The sequence below is a fragment of the Thermobia domestica genome, chromosome 3 (assembly GCF_964235325.1).
Source record: "Thermobia domestica chromosome 3, izTheDome1.hap1.1, whole genome shotgun sequence".
In the NCBI taxonomy this organism is placed as follows: Eukaryota; Metazoa; Arthropoda; class Insecta; order Zygentoma; family Lepismatidae; genus Thermobia; species Thermobia domestica.
This window is the reverse complement of record NC_137456.1, coordinates 149,161,527-149,174,373: the sequence shown is the minus strand read 5'-3', so window position 1 is coordinate 149,174,373 and position 12,847 is coordinate 149,161,527.

The window sequence follows — 12,847 nt, the reverse complement described above, 5'->3', positions numbered from 1 at the left end:
GGGTATATCATATTTTTTTTCTGGCGGGATACTGTTTCCGTAATTGACTGAAAAATCGTACCTTTCGTACTTAATATGTGTTTTTCGTGTTTGGGGTGCATAATTCTGAATTTTTACGAGCGTGAAAGGGTGTACCGGATAGATTTCGAGAAGCTGATTACGAATATCTCATCGAGAAAGTTCCAGCACGTAAGGTGTTTTTTCTTTCTTTTTTTGCGGGGTGCTGTTTCTATAATTGACAGAAAAATCGTATTTTTCGTATTTAATATGTGTTTTCTGTGTCCATCGTATTTGTCGTATTTCCAAACTGCATACACTAAAACCTAGGCGTTATTGACGGAGAAACTTTCGTAATCAACTTGCGATCATTCGTCGGCTCCCTTTTATCCAGACGTAAGACAGATTGTTGTAGAAGGCGCCAAGATATACACCACGTCGTGTCGCGTGAAACAAATATTTCAGTTTCGAGTTCATCTTCGTGTTAGAAAGTTGTGTTACGCTGTGTCTGTGTATACCGTAGGTGAAAAATATTTCTGTGTGAAATATTGAAGTTTGTGTTAAACGAAAATGAAGAGAACTTGCAACATTTCGACAGATTCATTCTTCTACATATGTGGGGAAGTAATTTTCAAGGGACAAAGTAGGCCACTGTCACCGTTCTTGAAGACAGCCTACCATCTGTACTTCGGGTGTAATATCGGCGACCTGGATCGCGTTTGGGCTCCGAAAAAAAGTTGTAACTCGTGTACGCGTACTCTCACAGGATGGTTGAAAGGTATACATAAATCGATGCCGTTCGCCATACCTATAATTTGGCAAGAGCCCCGTGATTATGTTTCAGACTGTTACTTCTGCCTGACTAATATAAAAGGTTTCTTTAAAAACATGAAGCATAAAATACAGTATCCTAACTTGGATTCCGCGAGGAGACCTGTGAAACATGATGTTTGTCTGCCTGTACCCATACCACTAGACTCATATACCCTAGAAATGCAAAAAAGCCGGCTTTTTTGAATCGATTGATTTTTTCACATAAAAAGCCGGCTTTTTTTGGGAAAAAACGAGAATTTTGGAAATTTTGGCTCTTTTCATTTTCATAATTTTTCTATCTAAATAGCTTTCTTATAGTATATTCTATAGTTAGATAAGAATTCCATGACCTAAGTGCCATATTTCGCTCTAAAATTCACCATCAAGGTGGATGGAACACATGTTTCACGAATTAAAGCTAACATGAAGAATGTAGTATTTGAGGCCAATTTTAGAGGCTGTTTAACTTTATTTTAACTTTTGAGTTATCAGTTTTTTTTCTTCTCGGGATCATTTCAGTTTTTCATCTGTGTTTCTTTTCTAAGAGCTTAGTATTCTAGCTTCTAGCGCAAAAGTTAAACTTAGGTTTAACTATATATCCGTCAAAGCGTACGTTTTTCAATATATCCGTCTAACCGTACTTCCACATTTCTGTTATACTATAGCTGTGCAACGATTTAGCAATAATTTTCCGGATACAACCTTGAATACCGGTACTAATTTATACAAATAATCACTAGCGGATTTAGAAACGTACTTTGGGACGGGTTTCTCTGATTGTTTCGTTTTCTAAAATGTCCTAATTTTATTTGGGAGGAGCTTGAAGTTTACGAGTACAGGCATAACTAATACTGTATTTCGTTTCGTTTATATGTATATTTAGAGATAATCTTCCGCATACAACCTTGATGATCATTTTATACTGAGAATCAGTGGCGGATTTAGAAAAGTATTTTGAGAAGGTTTTTTCTTACTAATGTTTTGTTTTTCTAAACATTCGTAATTTTTATTTGACGGGAGCTTAAAGTTTATGAGTAAAGGCATAATTAATAGATATTTCGCTTATTTTAGACATTCCGTAATTTTGGGGAACAGGCTTCAGTCCGAAAGACCGTCCCACTAACCTTCGCAAAACCTTCACTACTGGTAATTAGTAATAATAACGTTTTAAAAACAGTAAAAAAACGGAAGTCGGCCAACTCACAGTACACGCACTACTTCTACTTCTAGATGGAATGAAGAAAAGTTTTGTCAGAATAGTCGAATGCTGAGTTGAACCCCCGACTTCCCGATAGAAGCGCAAAAGCTCGACTCAGTCATGTTTCTTGTGCAGTTGTATTTATCTTAACTTAAATATATTCCGTAGTCCTTTTTTTTTTGGTGGCGGTGGGGTGGGGAGAGTTCCATAATGATATGAAGGGTGTGAGCCAAGAACATGGTAACTAACAAATTTTCAATTGCTGAGATATGCAGCACCAGATAGACAGCAACGCATACCGCTTCGTTTAATCCTTCATGTATAGTCTTATGTGAAAAATCAGCTTTCCGACTTTCAAAATGGATTTTGCAGCAGAAAATTTCTAATTTCGTAAAATAGTAAAATTGTGGGTTACCATGTTCTTACCTCACACCCTTCATATGTTGAATCCCTCTTGTTAAAAATACAGAAAACTTGAGGACTGAGTAAACCGTGATGGTGCTTATATAAAACTGTAGAATTTCAAGAATATATAAAACCAAAAGCTCTAGATGTGCAGCCTTTAAGTGTATCATATAAATCTAAGTATTTGTCTTATGTTTTATTTTAATTTTATTTTGTTCCAAAAAGAGGGTATGGAATATTTTGAAGTAAAAATACTACATTGAATTTTGCTACTTATTTGAGTATTTTTTTAAAAGAAGTATTTACTTTTAGGGTTGGCTGGTTTACACCAGCTTTTTTTCTTTCTTTAAATAAACAACTGGTTTAACCCCCCCAAAAAGATGAAAAGAACGAAAAATGCGAATCGTGTGAACTTCATGGTGACGTTTCCACACATCAAACCATTTGTATTAGCTTTATTTTTCACCTTTTAATCAAGGTGTTCCATGTTCAATTCTCGGTCGAACCACAACCCTTCTTTCATAAGTAAACAAAGTAGCGGTTCGGATGTAACTTTCAGCGAAAGTCTTCTCCTTGATAATTTCGGTATTACGTAAGGATGTTAAGCCTGAACATACGAAACGAAACTAAATTGTATATTTCTGCATGCCTGAATGCCTGTTGTTTTATAAAGAAGGCAAGGTTGCTTAAATATATTGATATAAATTGCAAAATTTATCGATTGCCTACGTAGCTTCCAACATTAGCTTGGATTGTACTTTCAATGGTATGTACGTACTAAATTTGTAATTTAATACCTCAGTTTTAGCGTACTGATTATGATACGTTGACCTTTAAATTTTACATGCAAAGCAATAACAGGATTTTTCCGTTATTCTTTTACATTTAGAGTAATGACGGGATTTTCCTGATGGCTAGGGCGGGAGTTTCTCAATTTAAGAAATTTACTGACCGGGCTTCTTTAAGCTTATGTGACCTCTTCCAGCATAACCCCGTTCTTGCATAACACCAAGGCGAAACAAACTTATTTATGTCAATATGTAATATAAATACATAAAGCAAAATATCTAAACCCCAAAAAACCTGGTTTAAACCACAAAAAAACTAGTTTAAACTCCCCCCAATAAAACGGGTTTTTTGCATTTTCAAAAACAACCATGGTTCTTGCCAACCCTGCTTACTTTTGTATGTAGGAGGTTAAAAAAAATATTATATACATTGGTTAATTCTTTGGAATTCATAACGTAAATATGTTGAGAAGTAAAACTGTTTGAAATATCTTTTCGAAATTCATGGTTTATTTTCGAGGTTTTATATTATTATCGACATCAAGCACTAATTAAATGACTTTTTGTGTTATAGAGAAGCGAAACAAAATCTGGTTTATCAATTTAAAGCAGAATTTTCAAAAAAGGCCAAAATTTCCCAAGCAAAAAAGCGAAGCAGAAAAAACAGTTTTTTTTTTTCAAAAAAGCCGTTTTTTTCCGAGCCCTTGCATCTCTAATATACCCTATGCAGTGTTTCATCCTATGAAGAAACTACTGCTTGTGAGAATGTTGCAAAATCTTCGAGCACACAATCAGATCCCAATTACGCTCCAGTGCCTGACAGTAATGAACCACATGTGACAAGTCAAGAAGAGCTGAATGATCTGATCAGAGACTTAAACCTTCCCAAGTCTAAGGCCCTGTTGCTTGCATCATGACTTCAACAATCGAATCTACTAAACCAAGATGTGAATATATCGATGTATATGAATAGAGAGGTGAGCCTAGTTCCTAATTTTACAAAGGAAGGTGATTTAGTGTATTGCAGTGATATTTCATCGCTTACGGGACAACTTAAGTTGAACTACAACACTGAAGATTCTAGGCTATTAGTAGATTCCTCTAGGATAAGTCTCAGGGCAGTGTTACTACGCAATGGCAATGAAAAGCCAGCCATCCCTATTGCTCATGCTGTACATATGAAAGAAACATACGAGAACATGAGAAACCTATTGCAGAAAATAAAGTAAAAACAGTTCCAGAGGTCTGTATGCGCTGACCTTAAAGTTATTGCCATCCTCACCGTTTTACAAGGAGGTTACACAAAATACTTCTGCTTCTTGTGTCATTGGGATAATCGAGCCAAAGAACAGTACACCATCACGAAATGGCCGCCAAAGAAGCAACTGGTCCCAGGGGAGATGAACGTGGCTAATGAACGTCTTGTGGATCCGAAAAAAATATTCTTACCACCCCTTCATATCACATTAGGGCTCATGAAGGTTTTCTTCAATACCCTGAACCGGGATCGTGAAAAATTTAATCATCTCGCAAAACTATTCCCAAGACTCAGCGAGGCCAATGTGAATGAAGGTGTTTTTACGGGATCTCAAATCAGAGACGTTTTTAAGGATACTACATTTTCTTCTAAGCTTAATGAAGTGGAAAGTGAGGCTTGGGAGGCCTTTCAAGAAGTGTGCAGTAACTTTCTAGGGAATCACAAGTCACCTGATTACAAAGACATTGTGGGAAGGTTAATTACTTCATTTCGTAACATGGGATGTAATATGTCCCTAAAGTTACACTTCCTGCATTGCAACCTGGACCTCTTCACTGAAATGTACAGCTTGGGAAGGTCTCTGACGAACAAAAGGAAAGGTTTCACCAGCAAACAGCTACCATGGAGAGTCGCTGCAGTGGTAAATGGAGTGTGAATATGTTGGCAGACTTCTGTTGGAATGTGACACGCGAGACACCCTGTAGTAATTTCAAGAGGAGTAGGAAAATCAAGTGACACCAAGTGAAAAGTAACTTTAACTTTTTGTGCAATTTTATCTGAATAATATGTTGATATTTAAATTATAACGTGCAAATTATTATGGGTGAAGAATAGCATCTTTGGGCGGATATTGAAACATCCCTTCCGCCCTTAAAACTGGTACGTCCTGGAGAAAAGCAGGTTAAGAGTTCGATCTCAGGAGCTCGAAACCTATAGGAATCACTTCGTTCGTGGGAGCGAAAAAAAAGTTTTATTTTGCCGACCAGTGTTATTACTTCAATACATTTTGTTTCAAATTGACCTAATGCTTCATTACCGTTTCACATCTTCGTGTTTAATTGGCACTTTATAACACGAACTTCCTGAACCTTGAGGTGGGAGCTACGGTAGTCATCTTTGCTATGTGTGATCTCGGGTTGGATCATCAAACAAGTTAGATTCAAAATCCGATGTTTTGCATATTTCTTGTGTCATTTTAAGTACGTTCTTATACAAGACAGTGCGTTCGTTACCTTGACATTTTATATTGATTGAAAATTAGTTGCGTGACATGGACATACATATTATACAATTATATAGGTAATTCGAGCAATCTGTATCTATTTTGTCTATGTCGCCAAAAGAAGTGATTCTTAAATTTCTAGTTATCTTTTGTATAAATTTTAGTAGTTTTGTTGCAACATGAAGGTTTGAATTGTCATGGTTTATCGCGGTACGATTTTTGTTAAATTTTGGATACATTGTTACCTAGTAAAAGTTATATATATATATATATATATATATATATATATATATATATATATATATATATATATATATATATATATATATATATATATATATATATATATATATATATATATATATATATATATATATATATATATATATATATATATATTTGTTCGAATTTGAGTTAAGAAAACTTTTTTAAAAGATTGTTCTCTCTAGTGGTGTAATAATGTAAGTCTAAAAGCGGTGAGGTAGGATTATTTTGAGTTTAGCGTCCCGTTCAGCAGCGGGGAAAGATGAGACTTGGATCTATTGATTAACGTGGAATCGGAACCACGTAAGCTAAGTCTAAAAGTATATTATACTACTTTGTAACTAGTTAGTATAGTTCGAAAAACAGTACTATAGCTCTTAGTTAAGGAACTGTTTCTTTTTCTTTCTCCTGTAAAATTACGAAATTATGACTTGGTTTAGTTTACCTCTGAGGTCCAGATATAATAAAATCATCACAATCATTACAATCAACCGTTATCAATCCACTGCTGGATGAAGGCCTTTCCAAATCTTACAAGTATTTATCTTAAGCATTCTTTTCGTAGTTACTCCCTGGTCGTTCTTGATTTCGTCACACCTTCTTGTATGCGGAAGTTTCCTAGGCTGTTTTTATCTCGCGCTATCAAGTCTATAATTGTTTTCGTCCATCGATCATAATTTCCCGTCCAGGAATCTTCCCGTCGTTCGAGGAGCCCACTTTGAGGCAAAATGTTCTTACTCCATTTACGAATCGACAGGTTTACTACATCACATCAAACAGGTTCACTACTATACATTACATAAACAAAACAGCATACAAAAGGTAACAGGCATATGCAATGCAAAGAAAAGGGGGTCGTGAGCCTATTTCAGCAAAAAACGTCTACTATTATGCCACCTCAAAGAATATTTACTCATATGGCTTAGGGATCTGTCAATATTGTCATCTTAATTTGTCATGAATGGAAAAAGCCGAGGAGATTAATTAACGGCCCGGCAGACCTTGCCGTGCGGGAGGTTCACAGGTTACGAGGGCCCACAAAGGTTTAGAGGAAGATGAACTCAATGTGCCTATTTTTTCTAGGCTCCCAAATATTAACAGTTGCCCCTACAGAAAAAAATTATTGCTCTGTTTACATGCACTGCTGGAATAAAAACTTTGACATTAATTATAAGTAGCCCAAAGACTATGAAAAACATCTTCTCTGGAAACCATTCTTTCACCATAAAACAAATTACGAGTAATTTTAAAATATTTTGTAGTTTACCTACGTTTTTTATACTATATTTAGAATGATATTTAGCGATTTACTTAAGCTGGCAACAGTGCTTAAAATAATGTAACTGCCACTTGTAATTTCAACCACCAAAAACTATATGTTACAGAAGCAAAAGAAAGTAGCAATAACGATAAAAAAAAAAATAACACAAATACGTCATTTTAAGCAGCATAACAATCATTACTCATATGATTGGTATCTCTGAAACGGTTTGAAATAATTCTTGTAAATGGCATTATGTTAATTTAAGTATTTTGGAAGTATCTATATAATAAGACGTGATATATCAGCACATTTGCGAAGTAAAGTCTTTAGAAAAATTTAAATATTACATTTCTCGTAGCTTTGTACCTTCATTCATTCTAAATACATTACACCATCTTCATAGTATTTGATGCTAAGATAGAATTGATGCGCATTGCAGTGTCCATGCCATTTGAGTTATTAGAGATCTCCAAAATGTTGATGTTAGTGAAATTGTATTGTCCTTTAATACACTCAATAATATATGTGGTATTGTGGTTTTATTTAATACCTAAGTTAGAAATATCTAATACCTTACGTAGTGCAATTTGAGAAAATACAATTATTGCGTTAGAAACACTGTCTGTTCATCTAGTGGTATTGCAGAGTATCTAGAAGAATTTCCTCTTCAATATTTCACACTACTTGATACAAAATTTCAGCATTTTTAATATACATACATACATATATATATATATATATATATATATATATATATATATATATATATATATATATATATATAGATAGATAGATAGATAGATAGATAGATAGATAGATAGATAGATATATGTTATATATATATCGCGGATCCAAAGGCACCCCATTGACCCTGAGGTGTACACTCGACAAAATGGGCTTCAATGCAACTTTCTTTACACTGGATAAAGCGGGAAACTATGGTCTAGCCCTCCCTTGATCATATTCTGGATCCAGTAATAAACATTTGTGTTGGACGTGCAATGAAAAAAAAAACAGTAATTTATTTCTGGAGGAACTTGAGACCGATAACCACCACGTAAATACACCACTGTATATCAGTCAGTCGCTTATATATTACCTAACAAAGCAAAGAAAAATTGAGTAAAAGCAAGTTTAATAGCTATCAATATCAATATGCGAGACGAGAACGAGACTTTAGGGACTGACGTAAGTCTCGTTTCGCAATCGTCTCGATTTATGGAGGTCTGTCTCGGTACTATCCTTAATTTTATCTCTCTCTCTCTCTCTCTCTCTCTCTCTCTCTCTCTCTCTCTATATATATATATATATATATATATATATATATATCATACATGTTCTGCCATTATTGCCAGGTACAGACTGGCGCATAATTCGTCTGTCAACCTTAGTTCCATAGTTCTCAGTATTCGTAAAAGCCAGAATTGTGAAATTCACCAACGATTTAGAGGAAGGTCAGATGTCTCGTTTGATAGCAAAATATGGTCACAGTCATTATAGTCGGCGGAGCTATAATGTCAAAGATAAAACTTCATTTTTTGCTTTAAGGATTTCAAAGTTAAATAGTAGTGTTACATGCTGTTTTTTATTTAATATTTATCTCTGGTAGCAAATTTCTATATCGGCATATATTCTGCTCCGAAGCAATATGATAATGAGAAATGTGAGCAATCGAGACCCAGTGACATCTAGCAGTGACCTAATGATCTTGCAGGAAAAACTCAATTTCAGAAAGTAATTGTACAAATGATGTTATAGAGCATATGTATAAAGGATCTACCGAACGTCCATTTTAGCAAATCGAAAACTTCAGCAATATCATCGGAGGTAAAAGGTCACAAAGTTGAAATTTTATATTTGATGTGCTTGCGAGTTAGAAACTGAGGGGTTCGAAAGAATTATTTGAGCTTTTATAGAAAACATGCAAAAAGTATCTTCCAAGAATTGGGTATGGGCATAGGGAAAGGGTCAACAGTGTCATGAAAGGTCAAAGGTCACGCAGGTAAAATATCCTGTTTTATGTTGCAATGGGTGTGTATTAGGGTGCATCGAATTTCCACTCTTTTTTTGAAATCAGCTTACTCTTAGGGAATTTTTGTTTAGCGAAATGGTCTCTATATATCATATAGAAAATCACACGCCGATTAGTTAATTTCTCTAGGTTCTATTAACGACCAAAATTTCAAATATTTGTTAAGAAATACATTTTTTAAAAAACAAATTATACGTATTTACTTTTACCAAAACATTTTACTCTTAGTAGTTATTTTTGTCAGAAATGTACATATTTTACGTGAAAAAAATTCAGCTTGATCGGTCAACTTCTTCAGGTGCCAACAGAGTCTTAAAATTTAAACAAAACGCCCAAAAATATATTTTATTCACTGTTTTTTTTAAAAGAAAATCGAGGTTTGGTGTCTTATAAACAGCTAATTAGGTAAGAAGTGGGGCAACCAAGGTAAAAAGAATATACTTGATAGTACAATAATGTTATCAAATAAGACACATACCGGTAGTTGACCAGTTCATGTTCGAAAAAAAAATAAGTGATTACTTTTGGAGATAAAACTCCTTTCGATAAAACACCTGTACTGCATAGAATGAAGTCGCCCAAAAGTGAGTTTGTCGTAAAATTAAAAGTAGAGTAGCATCGAGAGAAAAGGAAAAAAGTGGTTCATTGTCAGTGTGTCTGAAGATGAGATTAGGAGCAATTTTGCGATGCTTTCTAGACAGAAAAAAAGTGATGTTTTATGTGGACACTGTTTACTTTCCTGATCGTGCATAAGTGAAAATAAGTGTGCATTTGTTGCGTTTTTCGAGGATTCCGTCCTACTTGTGCTTGTCCACAGTCATTGAATGTGTCAGTTCGTCATTCCAATGGTGCGGGAAGATTGTGAGGTCTTGCGTTGACAAAAGTGTCTAACTGTTCAGAATTGGATTCGGTGAATAAACTACCAAGTGTCCGTAAAAATGTCACCTAAAAAGAAGTCACGTTTGAATGTAAGAAACTTTGTCCATAATGTCATTGGATCCCATGCGGAATTCACTCTTAGTCAGCTTCCAACAATTGCTGATGTTCTTAACCAATTCTTGTGGGAAAGAGAGAACACGAAATAGGAAGCAGCATCTCAGAAGGAACCCTCTGCTAAAGTGCTAGCTCATTCAGTGGCAAGGCAAGTAATTCAAATTTGGGAAAAGACATCAATCAGCGATGTAGCTATTTTGAGCGAACAACGGGTTATATTGTTGCTTTTAAATTATCACAAAACGGTTCGTCAGCTCAAGAACAAAGCCGTTTCCTTTGGTTCCAAACTTGCAGAATTCCAGTCGTTCGCCAGCAAAACTTTGTTTGATATCGCTTCTTGAGAGAGAAGAAAGTGCCTAAATTGGAGGTTTTATTTTTAATTGACCAGAGAAAAGCCTGACAGATGGGTATGGCATGACTTGATAGAAAGGAAATACAGAAACGTGCCAAACATTTATTGCGAAAAAAACGAGATCATAAAAATCAACCAAAACCCAATGAAATTAGTAGTTCCGAAAGAAAAACGATATTGTCCTTTTGCAAAATGAATCAAATGAATCAAGAGAAGTGTCAGATTCCACTGTCGACTTTCTTCCTACATTTAAAAGAGAGAAGACTAGCCCTTCTAAACAAATGTGAATTAGGTTGCATACATTATCCAATGTAGTATATACATGTAATATATCAGACCGCAAGACGGCAATTATCGCTTTATCGCTTTTGGCAGATATCGAATTGATTACCCCAGTTCATAAGCAGAAGGTGATCGATAAAAGCAAGATTCGGAGAGAGAAGAAATCCTTAAGTAACCATCGTTGAACAAGTGAGTGCATCGCTTGAATCTACCAAAGTAAAAGCGGTATACTTCGTCATAAGAAAGAATCAGACTCTAACCCTTGAGACTAAAGACGGCATCAACCACCGAGTTGTGAAAAAAAGATTTCTGCGTACTGCTACAGAAACCAGGATCGAACTATCTTGGCCACGTCCCTCCATGTCGAAGAGCAGAGAGCGTACGGGCTGCAATCCCAAAGTTCGTTGTTGATTAAAATATCCTGTTGTCAGATCTGTTCCTTTTGGTGGGGTTGCGACGTTACTGATAACAACACTGGTCGGAAGAATGGTGTTATGGCACATATTGAAGTCTTCCTGAACAAACCCCTTCAGAGAATCGTCTGTATGATACACAGGAATGAGCTCCCATTTCGACATTTGATTGAATTTGTAGACTGCAAGTCTATTGGACCAAATACATTTAGAGGACAAATAGGATCAGCCCTTTCAACCTGCGAAGAGTTGCCACTCCAGAGTTCTCAGCCTGTTGGAGTAGACTGGGACGTCAACTTCACTGAGGATTTATTAAGCACGGATCAGAAATATTTGCTGAATATATGCCAAGCGGTTTCTTCACTCGAATGCAACGTTGGGTTACCTCACATTGAGCCTGGTAAAATTTATCAAGCCAGATGGATAACTACAGCAAATAGTCTTACGTTTGTACGTAGGAACAAAAGAACGCGCGAATGAACTTAAAATCATCGTGCAGTACGTCATGATGGTCTACGCGCATCTCTGGTTTGCTTTGATTCGCAATCCATCGTGTGCAGAAAAAGGTCGTCGTTTATGGAAACTCATCACGACTTCTCGTCACATGGAAGCGAAATACAGGAAAATAATTGATCTATTGATCCGTAGAAATGCGTGGTATGGCCATTTTGAGAAGCTACTTCTATCAATGTTGACTGATCAAGATGCTAAAGTACGAGAGCTTGGCTGGAGGCGAGTCCTAAAAGCAAGACAATCGACCCAATCTGGTGATCGCGTACAGGTACGAGAATTCTTCGCCCCTGAAATCAACTTAGAAGCGACAACCTATGTTGATATTATTAATTAGTCAACATGCACGCTGACAGAGCCACCAATGACAAAACACTTGAGTCTGCAGAAGGTAATAGAAAATGTAAAGACGGCTACAATGGCTGATGAATTTATTGCATCCTTACCCTGTCACACTCATGCTGTAGAAAGAATGGTGAAGTTTGTGACAGCAGCAGAATCATCGGTATGTGGGCAAGAAGCACGGCATAAATTTGGCGTAGCAACACTAGAATGAAGAAAAACATACCAGAAATCAATACAAAAAACAATTGGAGGTAAAAGAGTAACGATATGAACTTGCACTACCATATGCAACATTAGTGTAAACGGGTGGGCGCAACTCGAACTGCAGCCACCTTCTCATGGTGAGATCTGGGGTATTTCCATCATTAATGTTTGAAAATATGCAAAGAGCTGCAGGTGTAAAACAAAATCTTTCTTATGTAATTAACGATCCAATTCAATCACAAACAATGCAACATAGTTTTAAGAAATGAAAAAGTAGGGACTTATTTGTTCATATTTTAAGCTACTGGTGGCACCTGAATGACTTGTATCATCAAGCTGAATTGTTTTTGTTTTTTGTTTTTTTTTTACATAAAATATGGACTTTTTAACCCGTTGTTTGCCGGTGTTCCAATATTGGAATCATTTTAAAGATGACGTAAATATCTGCTCAGCTGGCTATATTGTATCGCAATTAGTTGGGAACGTGCTAACTGCATTCACACGGGA